This window comes from Coenobita brevimanus, chromosome 75 (genome assembly GCF_032717465.1).
Source record: "Coenobita brevimanus isolate Jiangsu-jjx chromosome 75, ASM3271746v2, whole genome shotgun sequence".
NCBI lineage: Eukaryota > Metazoa > Arthropoda > Malacostraca > Decapoda > Coenobitidae > Coenobita > Coenobita brevimanus.
The window spans coordinates 8,436,523-8,445,294 of NC_137028.1; the positions used below are offsets into that span (position 1 = coordinate 8,436,523).

The following is an 8,772-nucleotide window of genomic DNA, read 5'->3' on the forward strand; positions in this document are numbered from 1 at the left end:
TTCAAGTTAGAAAACATAAGAGAAAGTGAAAGCACTGCACAAAGTCAATCAACAGTCATCTTTGGCTTAAAACAGATAAAGCAGGAGAGTGCAGAAAAGGTGTGGATGTGGTAGTCTTTGTTTAAAAAAGAAAAAAAAAAAAAAGCCTAAATGGAAAGGCCACAAGTGTTGCTATAGCTGAAATGGCCCATGATGTTTCAGAGGGTGATCCTCTTAAAAAGGGGTCAAGGACGCAGTGGGAACATTAATAAATATACAGCTCACCCATCCCTGTCCAAGAGTGTAGACAGTTGATGCAGCACTGTGCTTATATGAAACAGAAGACAAAATATTGAACAGTGTGTTAAAAAGCCTAAGTTTGGTTTATCCAAACACAGAACATGTTGGTGAAACAAGAAAAAATATCTACACAGGAAAATGGTCAGCTGTGAAGTCCTGTTGACTCAAGTTCTTGTTCTCCCAATTGCCAGCTGTCTATGTGGTTAGAGAGTGGCCAAACAGTTGTAGATAATGATAAAAAATTTTATCAGTACACTTCAGAATTATAGGGAGTAAGGTCATGTTCAACATTTTGCCTGAAACTGAGTATAAGGAGAGTAGAATACAGAAGAAAAGTTAATACAGACAAATAAGAAGTAAAAACTACTAAAGAATTAATTCTGTTCAGGGTGGCCACAAACAAATCGCCTCCAAATTATTCTGTCCTCTGTCATCAGGTTGCCCTCTCCACCTCACACACCCCTCACTCATACTTCTCTGTCCCATCTCATTCCCATATTCCCCATACTACTTCCCTCCCTCCATCTCACTCACATACACACTTCTTGTCAGTCTCTCATTTTCGGTTCTCTCCACATGACAAAACTATCTCAGGGTACTCATTATGTTTTCCCGCACATCCAAATCAACATAATAATGCTCCTTGGCTTCTTTGTTTGTCTGTCTCTCTGCATAACTCCACATGCTGCTGTCAAAAAAACTCCTTTCCACTCATCTCACTCTTGACTCGTGTCTCTCCACAATACAGTGTTACAATCCAGGCTTCACTTCCTACTTTGCAAAGGGGATCACAGTACTGTCATGCAGGGACTCCCCCCCCCCCAAGTGCTCGCTTCCCTATTATTTGTCATGTCTTTCAATGAACCTGCATTCTTTCATTCCTGCTGTACCCTTTCATGCACTTTGTCCCCTAAACTTTTGTCCTTGCTCATCACATCACCTGAATATATGAAGTCACACATGTCTTCATTTCTCAACCATTCAACCTCACTACGCACTCTGTGACTTCTTTCCTCTCAAAGCCACTTCTCAAAAAGTTGTCAACATAAAAAGGTAATTAATAAGTGCTGTTTTTAATTAATTCTTATATTCATTATTCAAAAGACCATTCACACAACATTGTAGACTACTCCCAGTATAAGAGACAAAGCAGTAAGAAATGAACAGTAGATGAAGGCCATAGTGCAAGTAAAACACAGCTCTCCAAATGCTGTACTTCCTCATTTTAAGATGCCTTGTGTAAAGTTCTTTTCCATTACAGTATTAATCCCCCCGCCCACCGTGCCTATTTTAGATCTGTTGCTTTCCATGACCCTAATTGACTTGTTTCCCACATTATACAGGATGGCCTGAAAGTAGCGCTCCAGTAAAACCTCATTTGGTAGTATCGTGTGTTGTGGGGATGGTTGAATATGCTGGTGTGGGTGTCAGTGATAGGAAATGAAGAGACAATGCAGGATAGACAATGATGACACTGACTAAGTTGTCCCCGCAACACATGAGAAATCCTCTGGCAGAGTGGATGAGGAACAATACTGTATATAAGGGCCATCCCAGAAACTGTGGATGATGTTATATATTGGAACATATCCCCAACCTATAATGAAGGCAACTTCTACACTATCAGTCATTAACATTCTATCCTTCTTTGGAAGTATGCATGTCTAATGGTTTGTCCCTAATTTCTGCATAATACACTTTGGTCTATAAAGCATCCTATGAACCATTAGCACAAAATTATATTTCATACTCTTCCTTTTGTAAGGATGCACACATCAGTCATACCAACAATATGTGTTTAGCAACTAATGAGTATTCTACAAGTTAGTTACTGTACCAGCTTAAACTTACTCAATCTGTGTGCAGAAAATAAACCACAAAGCTCCTGATGCTGAAACTTACCCATCCACCAAATGAAAAACCAAGAACAATTTGAGGACCCTCTGTCAAGTGGAACATCTGGATTGCATCATCCAACCAAAGCGTGACAAAATGTTTCATATTGTGAGGATGATGGACCACAGTTCCACCACGGAATGAAGCATCATATCTGGAATGACAGTGTGGATAGCAGTTAGTGTGGAATAATTGAGAATACCGGTTTTTGGCTGCAACTTTTCAGCAGCTGTGGTTTCAACATGTCGCAATATAACCACTCTCACTTGGTATAATGATGTATTTTACCCATGGCTACAGGGCTCAACACAAAGCCACAGAATAATAGATCACTCCAGGAGGTAACGTAGAGGGAAAGGTTAGTAGACTGAAGTAAGCAAGCAACAGACAGATCTTTTCAAAGGCAGTAAAGCATTGCTGGCTTCAAGCCTTTGTCGCAGCTGAGGGAATCTGACACCAGCGATAATACCAAAATTACCTTTGGAATATGATTACTGTCTTGAAAATCACATTCCACTTCATTTAAAAAATAATATCACCTTTTATCCCAGTATCCCTGCTTGTCGTAAAAGGCGACTAAAAGGGTTGGCGGAGGGTTAGGGCCCCTCCCCGGAAAACAACTAACTAAAAAAACAAACAAGAAGCCTCGGACAAGGACTGACCAAATGATGACGACCCAGGACCGGACAAAGGACTTGGTAATTGCTATGTGGAATGTAAGAGGAGCGGATGATGAGGTGAAAGAGAGAGAGATTGTCCAGGTGCTTGAGGGTGCAAAAGTGGATGTATGTGGAATGACTGAAACAAAATGGAGAGGAGAAAGTGTGAGAGAATGGGAGTATGGATGGGGTATATGTGCAGGAGTAGGTGAGAATGAGAGGGCAAAGGAAGGAGTATGTATAGTTGTGAGTAAAAGATGGAAGAAGAGCATAAGACAGTATTGATCAGTTGGGTCAAGGATTGTGGGGGTAAAGTTGAAAGTTGGAATACAAATGTGGGCGATTGTGTGTGTGTATGCGCCAATGCAAGATCATGCTAGCAGAGTGAGAGAAGAGTTCTGGACAAATGTGGAGGTGTGCATGGAAAAGTTTGGAAGGAATGAGTGTTTTTGATCGGTGATATGAATGGTAAAGTAGGGAATGTGAAGGTGGATGGAATAGTTGGTGAGTGGGGTGTGCCTGCTGCAATAGATGAGAATGGCAGTGCGTTAGTGGACATTTGTGCTGCGAGGGGGTTGGTGATAGCCAATACCCTCTTCAGGCATAAAATGATCCACAGGTATACATGGCGAGTGATGAGAAGGGTGGGTGGTGAACTGAATGAAAGGAAGGCAATGATTGATTATGTGTGTGTGGATGAAAGGATGCGAAAATGTGTAATGGATGCAAGAGCTTATAGAGGTTGGGGGAGTGGACTTTCTGACCACTACTTGGTGGTGGCCAGAATTAGGATACAAGTAAGATGGAGGAATAGAAGAAGGGAAACACGAGAGGAAGGAGTAGTTGCAAGGAGAGTGGAAAGGTTACAAGAGGATGAGAAAAAGGCAGAGTATAAGAGAGAAGTGGAGGAACAATTGGGCAAATATGAATTGAAGCAGATGGGGGACGTGGAAGGTGTGTGTCGGATATTTACTGAAGAAATATGTGCAGCATGTGATGTGGTGTGTGGGAGGAAGAGAAGACGGAGGGGGGTGCAAGGAACAGCGTGGTGGACTGAAGAAGTGAGACAGGATGTGGCACAAAAGAAGAAAGCATACAATGAATGGATGAGTAATAGGGGCGTGGAAGAAGTTGAGAGGTGGAAGAGAGAGTTATATGTAGAAAGAAAGAGAGAGGTGAAAAGATTAGTAAGAGAGAGTAAGAAGAGAGTGGATGAGGAATTTGGAAGGAATTTGAGTGTAAAGTGGAGGGACTGTAAGAAAATGTTCTGGAAAGAGGTGAAGAGAGTAAGATAGGGTGGATGTGAGGTTAGCAGGGGAGTGAAAGATAAAAATGGTAGATTACTAGTGGAGAAAGGAGAAAAAGTGAGCAGATGGAGAGAACACTTTAAGGAATTGTTGAACATAGAGGATGGAATTAATGCGAGTATAAGTGGCTGGGGAATGGCTGGGAGAAGGAGGGAGGTGAGAAGACAGGAAGAAATCAGTAGGATAGAAGTGGTGGAAGCAATGAAGAAAGTTAAATTGGGGAAAGCCCCAGGAATTGATGGAGTGTGTGGTGAAATGCTGAAGCATGGGGGAGAGATAGTAGTAGAATGGATGTGGAAGATGTGCAGATTGGCCTGGGAGGAAGGTAGAGTCCCGGAGGATTGGAAGTCAGGTATAATTATTCCTTTGTACAAAGGAAAAGGGGAAAAAGAAGTGTGTGGTAATCATAGGGGCATTTGTCTTCTTAGTATAATAGGAAAAGTGTATGGTAGGATACTTATTGACAGAGTAAGAGTAAGAACAGAGGAATTAGTTGGAGAAGAACAGGGAGGCTTTAGGAAGGGAAGAGGTTGTGTAGATCAGATATTCATTCTTAGATCTTTAGTGGAAAAGTTTCTAGAGAAGGGAAAGAAGTTGTATGTGGCTTTCATGGATTTGGAGAAAGCATATGACTGGGTGGATAGACAAGGATTGTGGAAAGTATTAAGAATATATGGAGTAGATGGAAAGGTGTTGAATGCTGTGAAGAGTATGTATGATGGTGCTAAGGCTGCAGTGTGTGTGGATGGTGAACTAAGTGAATTTTTCTCTTTGGAGGTTGGGTTGAAACAGGGATGTGTCATGTCTCCATGGTTGTTCAATCTGTTCATGGATGGGGTAATAAAAGAGGTACAAGGTAGGGTAGTGGATGTTGGAGTGGCCCTGGTGAGAGAGGATAGTGTTTGGAAACTCCCTGTACTGTTGTTTGCAGATGATACTGTGTTGTTGAGTGAAGACGAAGGGGAGCTGCAAGGCTTGGTGGATGAGTTTGGGAGAGTGTGTAAGAAACGGAATCTAAAGGTGAATGTAGGGAAGAGTAAAGTAATGGGCTTTGAGAGAGGTGTAGTCAGTGAATGTACAGCGAGGTTGGATGTTGAGGAATTGGAAAATGTGAGTACGTTTAAGTACTTGGGTAGTGTGATGAGTAAGGATGGAGGTTTGGAGGGTGAAGTGCTTGAAAGGGTACAGCAGGGAAGAAAGGTTGCTGGTTCTTTGAAAGCAGTGATAAGAAACAGGGAAGTGAGCATGGAAGTGAAAACGTTACTACATGACAGTATTGTGATATCAACTCTAACGTATGGAAGTGAAGCTTGGACGTTGTTGTAAGGACACAAGTCAAGAATGAGAGCAGTGGAAATGAGTTATTTAAGAGGAGCCTGTGGAGTCACATGGAGAGACAGGCTGACGAATGAGGATATAAAGGAGCGTTGTGGTGTGGATGTGGATGTGATAGGAAGTGTTATGAGGAACACACTGAGGTGGTTAGGCCATATGGAGAGGATGGACGGTGAAAGACTGACGAAGAGAGTGTATGTGAGTGAGGTGGAGGGGGGAAAAAGGGAGGGGGAGGCCAGGGATGAGATGGAGGGATGGGATGGAGAGGTATATGAGAGAGGGGGGTGTGAGTTGGGAGCAGAGCAGTGAAATGGCGGGGGACAGGACGATGTGGAGGCGATTTGTTTGTGGCCACCCCAAACGGGATTGAGGCGTCTGGCAATGGATAGATAGACTTTATATATAGACCACTATGCATTGTCCCCATGGGGAAGGGTGGAGGGAGAATACTTCCCCAGTATCCCTGCATGTCGTAAGTGGTACTTAAAAGGGACCTTTTGTCTCTAGTCTTACTGTCTTCTTATCTTCTGTCTTATCTCTCTTCTTGATTTTCTGTGTATCTTTCAGTCCGTTATTTTCCCTTAATTCTGTCAGGTTAGACATTTGGTTTCATGGCGTGAACAGATTAAGGATTTCTCATTGACTCAACCCTTCTTCCCTTCCTGGGTTGTCTTTCAACCAACTGGCCAATCAAGGTACTGTTCTTCATTGCCAAGAGATTTTAATGCCAAGCCATTTCTTCATTACATTACTTCATCACAAAGCCACTGCAATACCAAGGCCACTTCAACACCAAGGCCACTTCAACACCAAGGCCACTTCAACACCAAGGCCACTTCAACACCAAGACCATTTCAATGCCAAGACCATTTCATTGCCAAGGCTGCTTCAACACCAAGACCACTTCAATGCCAAGACCACTTTTATGCCAAGACCACCTCTATGCCAAGACTACATCAATGCCAAGATCACATCAGTGCCAAGACCACATCAATGCCAAGATGACTCCAATGCCATAACTACTTCTACACCAATACCATTTCAGTGCCAAGACCACTTCAATGCCAAGACCACTTCTACACCAGGACCACCTCTATGCCATAACCACTTCTATGCCAAGACCACTTCTACACCAAGACCACTTCTACATCTCATATCCTGTTTCTGTTCCACTGCCAGACATATTGTATATCATTTGCTTTGAATTAGTGCCATATGGTCTTTGATACCCGGTGCTAAGAATCCATTACTCAATTCAGTTGCGTACCATGCATCAGAGTGCTACCAGTGCATAAGTGACTGACCAAAACTACTCATTATTTGTGTAATCAATTGAAAAAACTGAACAAAAATGTCATTATGACAAGTTTTGTCAGTTTCTACAGTTAGCAGTAGAACTGGGGCATTTTTTGCACAGGATGGACCAACAGTAAAAGATGAAAAGTGCTGAGCTATGCTGTCTCAGATGGATGGTGGAAAATTCAGCTTAGTCCAAAACATCGAGAGCATGGTGTATCCAGGAGAAGGATTAAAAGGGGTATATACTTTCCCCCCTCCACCATGGAAATGCAAAGGGCTCCACCTAAGATTTACAGTATAAGTACCCCATTAGTTATTGCTCACATTTAGCAAGGCAAGGCGATACAGTTTTTGTCAGTGTGTGCACGTGTGCATGTGTGCGTGTGTCTGTGTGTGTTGCCAAATAACTCAAACTGTTGTGGACGAATTTTCATCAAACCTTCAGGAATAGCAACTATGTGGATGCGTAGATACCTATTACTTTTGGTAAGGATTTGATCAAAGAGGACCAAATGCCAGCCATCATATATTTTTTAATATGGATTGGCTTTCTGTGAAACACAGTGACTGAATTCTGTAGAGTTTTGCAAATTTTCTTCAAATTCGATGTGTTGGTAGCTTGTACTTTAGCCAACAATATATCTTGATGAGCAATTACCACTTGGCCCCCGAATGCATTTTTCAAACCTGAATCTCCTACAATGTAGTGTCAAGAGTCATCTTAAGACTGACAAAAATAATTTGCATCAGACCCCCTCCCCCAATGTGCACACACACACACACACACACATGTAAAGTATATATATATATATTTTCATTCATTCATTCATTGCCAGACGCCATGTATCCCAAACGGGGTGGCCAAGGGCTTAGAGTTAATTGTTTTACAGGGAGGGGCACTAATCCTCCACCAACCCCACTTGACACGTAGGGAGAACGAGCTAACATCATCTGGTGTTCTCAGGCGGTCACCCATCCAAGTACTAACCAGACCCAACGTTGCTTAACTTCGCTGATCGCACGGGAAGCGGTGTACTCAACGTGGTATGGCCATATATACCAGCGCTTGCAACTGCGTGAGTACAGCAGCTTACCAAGTGAGCCATATATATATATATATATACAGTATATATATGCATAAACACAAAATTACAAAAATACAGATATCTTTAGCATCATACAGTAACTGTGGGTACTGATACTAATGCACCTTGATCCAATCCTCTTAAAGCTGCCTCACATAATTTCTATCTTATATCAAGGCCTTGATAGCACTAGCCACTTTCTTTCTAAGAGGCATTCTACTTAACATTTTCTTTTCATTTCTTTTCAAACTTCCTTTCTTTTCTCCAACCTAACACAACCTAATCTCATGACATTGCACAACCAGTCCTCAATTAAGGGAAAAAAAAAAAAATCAGCAGTCCCTGACAGACAGCAACACACATTAAGAAACAGAAGCAGTGAAAAAATACAGATGTATGCTAATGCTGCAGTTGAGTTTAGGCTGGCAAAAACAATAAAGAAGTGTAGTGTGAATATCATATGTAATGAATATCTGAAAGTTCATTGGAAATTAGTAATTTCCATATGTACTTAGATACAAAGAGACACTACAGTATGCTGGTTAAGGCATCCTAACCTCAAAAATGGAATCTGGTGATCTCTGGTCCATTTGTGGAGAGCCAAAGTTTTAGAGTTGTTCATTGAAGAGGTAAGACCAGGTACGTAGAATATCCCTGGACCCCTCTTTCCATCCATTTGTATATATGCTATCACTCTCTTTCCATGACTGTTATTGATCTGTAATATAAACATATACAGTATTTTGAAAAAACTACACTAAACATTTTCATCCTAAAAGAGGGCATAGACTTTGCTATCACCGAATGTATATAGTATCATCTGGCAGCAGGCTGAATATGTTGTAATACCTAACTGAAGTTTTGCCTTGTACTGTATAGGGTTAACTCCTTAATCAAGATAGGCACTCCACA

General features: G+C 41.8%; 1 pseudogene; it reads right to left on the bottom strand.

Moving 5' to 3' along the window:
* Positions 1 to 7,714: 7,714 nt before the first annotated feature.
* LOC145408139 (5S ribosomal RNA) lies at positions 7,715 to 7,833 on the bottom strand (annotated as a pseudogene).
* Between the last annotated feature and the right edge of the window lie 939 nt (positions 7,834 to 8,772).